The sequence below is a fragment of the Lupinus angustifolius genome, unplaced genomic scaffold, assembly GCF_001865875.1.
Source record: "Lupinus angustifolius cultivar Tanjil unplaced genomic scaffold, LupAngTanjil_v1.0 Scaffold_1_703, whole genome shotgun sequence".
In the NCBI taxonomy this organism is placed as follows: Eukaryota; Viridiplantae; Streptophyta; class Magnoliopsida; order Fabales; family Fabaceae; genus Lupinus; species Lupinus angustifolius.
The window spans coordinates 55,619-66,736 of NW_017716024.1; positions in this window are offsets into that span (position 1 = coordinate 55,619).

An 11,118-nucleotide genomic window follows, 5' to 3' on the forward strand; every position below is an offset into this window, starting at 1 on the left:
TCATACAACTGTGTTGAAAAAAGAAACTTACTCTCTCCCTTTTTTGTCCATGTGTTCTCTTCTCTGCCTCCAGAGATAAGACTAGAGACCAATCAAAAGGAGCACTCTCTACCTTTGGCCTCTAATTTCAAACAAAACCCTTTTCTCCTCTTTTCACTTTGCAAATGCTTTCTTCCAACTTCTAACTCCTAATCCATTTTGCCTGGACTTTCCATTTAGTTTACAACTGCCTCCACTATAAAAAAAACTAAAGCTCAATTTTTTTAATTATTATATTAGTGACATCAAATACCATCATTTATGATTGAAACTCATCCGCACTTGTCAATATAAGTTTGAAGCCTTTCCCTTTTCTTCACCTCATTTACAAATACAAACCTAAGAAGCATCACTAACTGATCAACCATGATGTCTGTTCATGGCCTCATCATCTCTCTCATTTTTGTGTCCATTTTAGCCAATAATGCTAGGTTGGTCCATGTGAGTGTTTCTCTCTCTCTCTCTTACAAAAGCTAAATCTACCATTTTGAATTTGATTAACCAATTTTGGGTAGAGATCATGATAAGTGGCAAAAAAAAAATTCTTTTAAAAGTTTTGATTTTTTAATTCTAAAGTTAAATAATTTAAGTTTTATTCCTCTCATATTCCAGTACTAAACATTTTGTTGTGAATTATTGTCATGTGGGTGGAACCATATAATAAAAAAGATTGCATTTTTTTATTATTAGGGGGCAAATGAGTCATTTGAAATGGTGCCCATGGTGGATGCTGGGAAGATGGGGATGATGATGATGAATGAGAGCAGAAGGAAGTTGGGAAGTTTCCAGATATGTGCTCTGTGTACCTGCTGTGGTGGAGCAAGAGGGGTTTGCTTACCCTCTCCTTGTTGTTATGCCATCAATTGCAACATTCCCAATAGACCATTTGGGTTTTGTTCATTCACCCCCAAGACCTGTAATTGCTTAGGATGCCATGTTTAGCTCACTCTTCCTATTATAATTATATATTATTAATTGAATTTGAAGGTTAGCTTTATGTTGCAACTTGCAAGTGTGAATGAGAAGTGAAGAATATTTGTTCTTGATTCCTTTTTATTTTATGTTATTAATAGTTATTATTATTTTAATATATTTAGCTGGGATTTGTTAGGGGTGCATGGAGGTGAACAGTTATCCTAGATCATGTCAAATAACATATTTTAGGCTAATGAAAACATTTTATATCAATTAAAAATTTTAAAACTTCATTATTATTTTTGTTTCATTATAATTGGTTTGAAATACGATAAGTGAGGATTTGAGATAGCACATTTTCTGATTGTCAAAATAGCAGTAAATGATATAATATTTAAAATATGAAGTACATGAGGAATCAGGAGACATTGTCCCTTGAAGTGGCTGGGATGTTTGTGATTCATTATAATTTTTCACTTTTTGAATGAATTTAGTAATGCAGGTGCTCAGTGGATCTGTCATTTGGCTAAGACTAAGATTTTACTTTACAGGTTATTCCCATTATGTTAAGATCTGTGGGGTTCTTTCTTTTTATTTCATTTGCTTATATTATTGATAAGCTGATCTTATGCAGATTGCTTTACTATGAGTTTTTTATTGAATATTATATTATATGGTGATTTCCTGCCATTACTAATATCTTCTTGCTTCCACTACCCTTCTGTTCATCCTGCAATTTCCATGTTCTCTCCCCCAAGCATTTCTTTTCTTTTTTGGTATTAAGTAATATGCTTTCACTGTATTGATGCCATCTTTGTCTAAGATTAGATTTGATTGTTACCCAATATTTTTTTGTTACTACCAAGGGTATCTCCTCACCCTATAATCCCTTTCAGGGTGCGTGATTGTTCTTCCCAACAAATGTCGCTCTCAGGAATCGAGTCTTTAACTTTTTGGTTTCTCTTGGGATCTAGAGGGGCATTACACCACTAGACCAATATACCACTAGACCAATACCTTGTTGGTGATTGTTACCCAATTAATGAAAAAAACTTTTATCCTGATATTAATCATAAAAACCTATCACTAGTCTGTGAATTTGTACCTTTGCTACTTTTGTTAGATGCAACAAATGGAAACTTCTGATCAAACTTGTAAGTTGTAACCAAAGTAAAATAGTGGCATTTAGCCCATGCTATAGAAAGGGTGTGTCATGCTTATTGATTTGGGTGGTCCCTGTATTGGTAAGTGGGGCACTTACAGGTACACAACAAGGGCAGATAGTTAGTTTTTCACTGACCTTTGATGGAGTGGACTATTGAGTGATAATTTTGGTGAAAAGCCATGTTGATGAGGTTTAATTGTTGGTAGAGAAGATAGATGTAATGATATTAATGCATATTGGTGTAGCCAACTGTATATTAAGGTGGTTGGTGGTTGTGTGGGAGTAGGGCAATTAAGCCCTTATCTACTAAGCAGCTGCTGCATTTGTAAGTTTGGTTCACCATAACTGACCATGCATCAATACACAATAAGATGTTTTTTTGGTACTATCCAGGGATCTCCTTACCCTATGGGCAAGGAAGTAATCTCTTTTGGGGTGTGGTTATCCCTCCTAACAAATGTTGTTCTCAGGAATCAAATTTTTAACTTTTTGGTCATCCTGAATCTAGCAGTCTTATACCACTAAATCAATACCTTGTTGGTATACACAATAAGATTTGATCCTAGCCTTCTGAAAATTAGCATTGCTGAAATTGCTTATCAAAGAACAGGAAAAAAAAGGAGCAATGCTAAAACTGAAGCATTAATTATGATAAGTTTTGTTGTTGGATCTGAATCTGGTGTTTTGAGAGCAGTGTTTGGTAATCTCTGACATCATTTCAGTGTCAACCATGTGTTGTTCAAAACATATTTTTTGAGGATCAATTGGGATGGTCTGTGGTTGTTTCATCATTTTTTTCTTGCATTGTTTTTACTAGCTACTTTGGTTGTTCTTTGGATATTTGGAATCACATTTTCTATCTCACTATACCATATGTGTCACGAGCTATGATTAGTTAAAGAAAATGTATTGAAGTTAAAAATATAATAATTTTTTTAAAACCAATTATAACTTATAACACATGAAATGACATATATTATAAAAGAGAAAGAGTGCTCATATTGACCGATAGTAAGGCATAAAGTATGATACCACATGATACATGTATTCTGCAAATTATTCAATTTCAAGATACTATACGGTCTAGATATATTATACAAATTTATAAGAAAATATATATTTGATATTGATTCAAAATATTGTCAGGAGGAGGTATGGATGGCCACTCATTAATACATAATTTGATGGTCACAATTAATTTTTTTTATGATAATAATAAGATCGCATAATTTCTATCCATATACTATATTCTTTCTCGTACCAAAACATAATTATTACAATTTAAAATCTTGCTTGTACACAATAGCCCACAATTCAATAGTATATTAGTTAAACTATAGTTTGATGTTAAAAATATCATATTTGGGGGAGAGAAATATATTTTAAAATGAGTTATAGAAGTATTGGAAGTCATATCTTGATGAATATATGGACTTATTGTGCATAGTATATTGATATCAACCGTAGGCAGGGGCGGATCTTCCCAATGACAGGTGGGGCAGTTGCGCCCCTCAATTTTTTTATAGAAATTATCATAGAATATTTTTTTGGTATATTTTAAAATTCAATAACAAAACTCAAAAAATAAGAATGTAATATGTATGTACTATTAGTGTAAAGATTTATATTCAGTTACTATATTATCATCATTCATTTACATTGCTTTTTAAAGAGTTAATGGAGATTAGATATGAATAGTGGATAATGAAGTAACAATTTATAAAACTCATACGCTGCTAGTGCATACACTTTTTCTCCAAGAAAAATACTTCTAGAGAAAAATCTATTATTCACTTCAAAACTCTTACCCTCTATGAAACTTCACTCTCTTGAGTATCATATGACACATTCCCCCTACCTCTGATATAGCTTTTCATAATTCTCCAACTTAACCGATTTATTTTTCACCATAAAATGTCATATTTACTATTTATAAATTAGTTTTCTTCAATTGCTTTTTCTATAGGCACATTATCACATGCCTATGAAGTCATGATATGACTATTTATGTTTTGTTTGTTTCTTGCATCAAATTTCATTTATTGACGTTGTTATTCTTTGTTAGTGAACTATTTTTTGATTGATTAATTTTAGTGGAGTTATTCGATTCTCTATATATGTTAGTCTTAATTTTTATCTCTATCTTTCTACTTTTTATCTTTATAATTTATAATTTTCATTAAAAAATATTTTTATCAATCTCAATCATACAATATTTTGATTCTGTGTTTGAGATGATAGAAAAATTAACTTTATACTCAAATTTGTATCATTTTGAGTTTAAAAAACATATAATGTTTATAAGAGATAAAAACTTATTTATACTTAGAAATATTTAGAATTTCTTCATAGATTTATGCTGTTAAATTTTTTATTATGTTTCTCAGAAATTTAAACATAAGAAAATATCTCATTTTTACATTTAAATTTTATATATATTCTAATCATTCTATATATTATTTATATATAAATCATATTCATGTCCCCTCTAAAATTGTGGTCAAGATCCACGACTATAGGTATGTCACCAATACTTTACCATTTTTAAAGTAGTGTTTCATTGCTAAGCCTAGACAAAGAAAACCAATTACGAGCTTCATTCAACAGAAGACATGATACACAAATACAAATATATATAACCTAATGATAGAATTGAATTTGATTCGTTTGGTTCATGAACCAAGTTTATTAAGTTAAATAATAAGTCGGGTTTTGAATGAATGTTGCGTTTGTTCTATTTATTGTTAACCCTAATCGTGATACCACTTGCTCCCTCTCTACAATTCGAAGGTTTATCCTTTATGCAATTAATTTTACAAATACCAACTCAAAAGCAAATATCTATGTCAACATGATCTCTACGCATTACGGAATCAGCTTCATCCAAGCTAGTTTTCTGTGCACCATCCTCCAATAATCACTTATGAGTTATGTTCATCTTAGGCCAAACATGGGCAATAATAAGTAATGTTGCAATTATATTCATCTCGTGCACAAAATGAGAAATACTTCCCAACGATGTTAATTCATCTTTAAAAAGCAGATGAGATTATTTCTTCCATATTTTATTTGACAGGCCTCCGATTAAATATTGCAAGCATGGATTCTGAAAAGCAAAATAAATGTAAAGTGTCACTAACCAAAATAAGGGTATTCTATAAATTTTAGAAGAGTGACAATTTTATAAATATGTTAAAGTGGAAGAGTGTTAAAAAATAATTTTATGAAGTTCAGTGGTACTTATAAAAAATATTATTGAAAAGTATAACAAATCCTCAACAGACATTGCAGTTAAACATCATGTTAGCCACGGTTGCAACCGTGGCTAATGTGCAAAAAACCCATAGTTTGATTGAGTGATGACATTTACTTTTATCGTGGCAATGAATGACGTTGTTAAAAATTAGTCAAAGTCAATATGTTATTTCACTATGCTTTTGTAAAATGTGGTAACGTTTAGTTAGCCACGACCTGTTTAATTCAGCCACAGTATTAAACATGGTTAAGTGGTTGATTTTGCCACACTACAATCGTGACTAAGTTGCTTATTTTGCCACACTACAATCGTGACTAAGTTGCTTATTTTGCCACATTCCAACCGTGGCTAATTAAATTTATATAAATTTATTTTCATACATACTCCTCTCATAACCCCAATGTGCCGATTGTCTAACAATCTTTATTTTCAATAATATAATGTTAAATTTCTAATAAAATTAAATATTTGCTAGCGAATAATAGTAGTAGTAGAAGTATTATATCATTAGAAAAGCGAATCTTATACAATTACCAAATGTATAATATTCAAAAATCCTTATAAAAACAAAATACAAAATATTAATATCATATAAGTTCATGAGTATCTAAGGAACCATAACTAAGATGGTGGAACATCACAAGCAGAAGTGGTTAACTCAGTACCAAAATTTTCGACTAGAAACTTCTCAAGAGTAGCCAATCGATTCTGAGTATGTGCAAGTTGCTCCTTGGTTTCTTCATATCCTAATAGTTTTACTTCCAAATTTTATACACACTTCTTTAAGTCTTCAACATGTTGTTGACTAGAGCTACTAGAATTTATAAAACCAGTAAAATGTCTAGACATTCCAAAACACTGGAGGGACAAATACTAGTGCCCAAACCCTGCACTCGACCTGAATGTTTAGCTCCATATGCTTTTCCAATTGTATCATTAGGATGAGCAAATACCTTCGATGAAACACCTAAAGTATTAACATTTTCGTGATCTTGAGGTAAGTGCTTTAATATTTTATCCTATTAAGTAAAAAAAAATTAATAACTTATATAATGGTAAATTGCAAATTGCATGACAATAACCTATAATGGAAAATTGCATCAATAGAATCAAGGAGGACACAAAGATATTATGCATTTGCCTACCTAACTAACTGCATATCATTTATGATATGTTATCATATGTATGTGAATACTAATTTAGTTAAGGATAAAATCATAATGTTTCAAGACAAGCAGAATATTCATAGTTGTGATGATCCATTGTATGTGAAATCTCATTTAGTTGATGAAGAAATCAGAATGTTTTAAGACAAACAGAATACTCCTAGCTATTTTATGACAAGTAGAATAATCCATTTCATAGTTTATCATTTTCTCAAATTATTAAAGGACAAAACTTGGTGCAATTCTTTAGATGTTTGTGATTCTGTTTTCCATTAAGCATCAATATATAAATCAACTGATTTATTAGTAATTTAACATACATTACAACAATTATTACACATGATATTTTTAATACAAAAACATCACTATACACCTCCAAAAGGCATAACCCATGTTTTGCTATTGTTGAATGGCTTCTTCTTATTCCAAAAATAAAGTGTGTTGTTACAAAGTTTAATCAACAATTAATTATGCACCGACACATGCATATAGATGTAACATTATGACAAAATATGAGATATAGATGTAACATTTCATAGTTTAACTACTAAATTTTCTGACCAATCACAAGCAGTAACACATTGAGTTATACACTTTTTAGGATATATGTAACACATCATGTATGAAAAGACTTTAAATTACTCAAAACTAGAGTTTTTCCTTCTTCGCTCGCATAACTTCCATCCTTCTTCAACAAAGTTGACAAAACAACCTCACCACAACATACAGGTCTTTGCAATTTTAGCTCCTAATACAATCAATGAAATATATATTAAAACATAAGTTTTTACATTTAGAAAACTTCATTCTCTACAATAATACAATTACCTAGGATAACTTACCATTTGACGACCTCTCATTGCATTCCTCATACTACTACCAACATGAGAAACTTTAAGATTCTTACAATTTCTGGTGTTCGCCAAACTTGTTTCTACAATTGCCTTTCAATATTGACGTAAAGTCGTAATAAAATAAATAACTAGCATGTAAACTAAAAATATACTTTTCAACAGGATAGGACCGACAAACATTGCTTCCTCTCCAATATGAATGACCAAATGAACCATGATAGTGAAAAATGATGGAGGGAATATCATTTCCATATGACAAAGGGTCAAAGAAATTCATTATTGGAGTTTCTCTAAATATTTGACATTTAGATCTTTGCTTGATAGTTATCTAAAGTAGTTACAAAGCTCAATCAACAGTGAAGTCACTTCTTTAGGAATGGGTCTTCTAAAGGCAATTGGGAAAATATGTTCCATCAGAATATGTGTGTCATGGCTCTTTAGTCCAAAGATCGTGTGTTTCTTTACATCAACATATTTAGAAATGTTTGATGAGAAACTATCTAGAAATACCACACTTTTAAGAACTTTTAGAAATATATCTTTCTCTTAATTTTTCATTTTAAAGCATGATGGAGGAAACTTAGAGGAATCCGGATATGGATGAAGCTTCTCTCTAATTCGCATTGCATATCTTTACGAGCTTTAAGATTATCTTTTGTTCTAGTTTTGTCATCAAGTATTGTGAATAATACATTGTCGCCAACATCTTTATCTATGTGTATCATATCAAGGCAATGGGGAATAAGAAGATGCTTCCAATAAGGTAGATCCCAAAATATACCATTTTCTTCTAGTGTGGTGGGTCGTTTTCACTTTTAACCTCGACATGAGGCATTTTACAACCTGATTCTATATCTCGCAGCATGTTAGAAACTGAAGGTGGGACAATGGTAGGTCTAAGCTCATTAGAACCATCAAAGGACAATTTATTGATCCTATACTTATGATCAAGTGGTAAATATCGACGTTGTCACATGAAATAATATTTTCCACCAAAATTATACGATGGACAAGCAACTGATGTATGAGTATTCCATCCAGATAAGTTTTCTAGACTTGGGAAGTCACCAATAGTATAAAACAATGTAGCATGTATTTGAAATGATTCATTTGTATAGGAATCATAAGCTTCCACTCATTTCCATAATTTGTGTAACTCTACAACTAGGGGCTGCAACTAAACATCATTACTATTTCCAAGCAAATTAGAATGGGGAATTATCATCGATATTATTAAAGAAGTTTGTTTCATACAACACTATGGAGGGTAATTGTAAGTATGCAGCATCACAGGCCAAATGCTATTATTAGAACTTAAAGTTCCAAATGGATTGAAACCATCTGTAGCTAATGCAAGTCATATGTTACGAGACTCTAAAGCAAAGTCCGGATACATTTTGTCAAACTCCTTCCATGCTTTAATATCTCTCAAACGTCTTACCAACCCATCAGGGTTTGCCTTCTTAGCATGTCATTTTAGAAGCTCTACAGTTTTAGTACACTTGTATAGCCTTTACAATCTTGGCATAAGTGGGAAGTACCATAAGACCTTTGCTAGTTTATTTATTTTTTTGGCCAACCACAATATCATTTGCACCACCAATATTTTTATTAGATTTCCACCTAGATGCATTGTAAATCTTGCAATTATCTCTCTTCTTATCTTCAAATGAACCCTAATATAACATGCACTTGTTCAGACATGCATGAATCTTTTCATAGCTTAAACCTAACTTCTTAATAAACTTTTTTGCCTTGTATAAAGATGCTGGAAGTTTAGCAAGAGGAAAAGATCATTTAAAAGATCAATGATCATCGGAATTTTTTTGGTTCTTGCTCTATATAAGACTTTTATATGATACAAAAGAATAATGAATGATATTTTACTATATTTTTTGCAACTAGGATACAAGTTTTCATTTCCATCCCCTAATTGATCTTTTATTTTTTCTTGTTGGACTTTACTTGCATCACCCCTAGGCTGGTCATTATTTGGTATATTTGAGTGACCAAAATCTTGAATTTCACTATCAACAAGGATACCAAAAACATCATCTAAAATATCTTGCATTGGATATTGTATAACCAAATCTTCTTGTGGTTGGGCTTTAGTTTCAACATTATATTGCACATGCTTTCCCCATGCATGTACCAAAATGTGTACTTTCTAGGAAACCCTTTTTGAAATAGATGACTAAACACTTCAATTCTATTACTCATTTTACGAAATCCACAAGTAATACAAGGACATGAAATTTGATCATTTATAGGTACATTTTAAAAGGCGAAATCCAAAAATTACATCACCCCATCCAAGAACTCCTTTTATCTAATTGGTTTCTCAATCCAACTCTTATCAATCATAACTGTGTGAATATGTGTTTGATGTTAAATTCAGTTGCTAAATCATTAGAGATACTATGTAATATTTATCTCAAATTTAGTAACTAAATAGACTAAATTACTTACAAGTTACATGTTAGGCATTTACAACAAAAAAATCACAAATTATCGGCAACAAATTCATCATTTAGATCATGATATAGTAATTTTTTTGTTTTAACTTTTGATATTAGAGCCTATGAACTAGAAATATTGATGATTCTAAGCATATTTACAAATGACAAACTTATGGAAAAGATGGAAGAGTTGAATTTTATATAAGAATCAAACACCAAATAATAGCAGCGACCATGGGGAAAAAGGGCATTAGCCGGCCGAGGAAGAAGGCAGTGACACCTACACCTATGGATACAGCAAGCAACCTTCAATGAAGCCCTCTATCTGAAGATCACATGACGAACATGGAAAATGAGCAAAGTGAAAGGGAAGAAAATGTAGAACGGGGGGTATCAACCCCCCGTACAACTCCGACGACACAAATTAGAAAACAACAAACACATGAAGCGAATCAGCCGCAACCATGGGTGGACATCATCAAAGATAATAGGGGTCCTGATCGTGGCTTATCTATTGGCTTCGTGCCACCCACTATCATAGATGGTGAAATAGAGATACAAATTGATGATGAAGATGTGGTAACGGAGATAAAATTCTGGGAGTACACACTCATATTGTATGTGCTAGGGGGTGACCTCTCCATGAATGCGGTGAAAACCTTCATGCAAAAGGTATGGAACTATATCACCCTCCCTGAACTATACTACAATGAAAATGGGTATTTCTTAATTCGATTCAAATCTGGAGAAGAGAGAGATGATGTGTTAGCAAAGGGCCCATATGCTATTTATGGCTTACCGACGTTCCTAAGACAGTGGACACCAGATTTTGAGCTCAAGGATGATTTATTGCGTGTTCTACCCCTCTGGATCAAACTCCCCCAACTTCCGCTCCACCTATGGGGAGAAAATGCATATCAAAAATTGCAAGTGCGGTGGGGAAGCCTATCACCACTAATGAGTGTACAACAAAAAAAATCAGGGTAACATATGCAAGGATCCTAGTTGAGGTAGATGTGACCACAAAGTTGAACGAGAAGGTCATGATCAAAGACCACTTAGGGAGGAAGATTGAACAAAAAATTGAGTATGAATGGAAACTACTATACTGTGACAAATGCCTCTCAATTGGGCATGATTGTGAACAACAGGTACAAAAAAGACATAGACCCCAACCCAAGCCAAAACCTATATGGAAAAAAAAATACAAGTAACTTGCCCCGATGCAAATGAAAATGAAATTGAGAAGGAGGAGGAGCTTGGT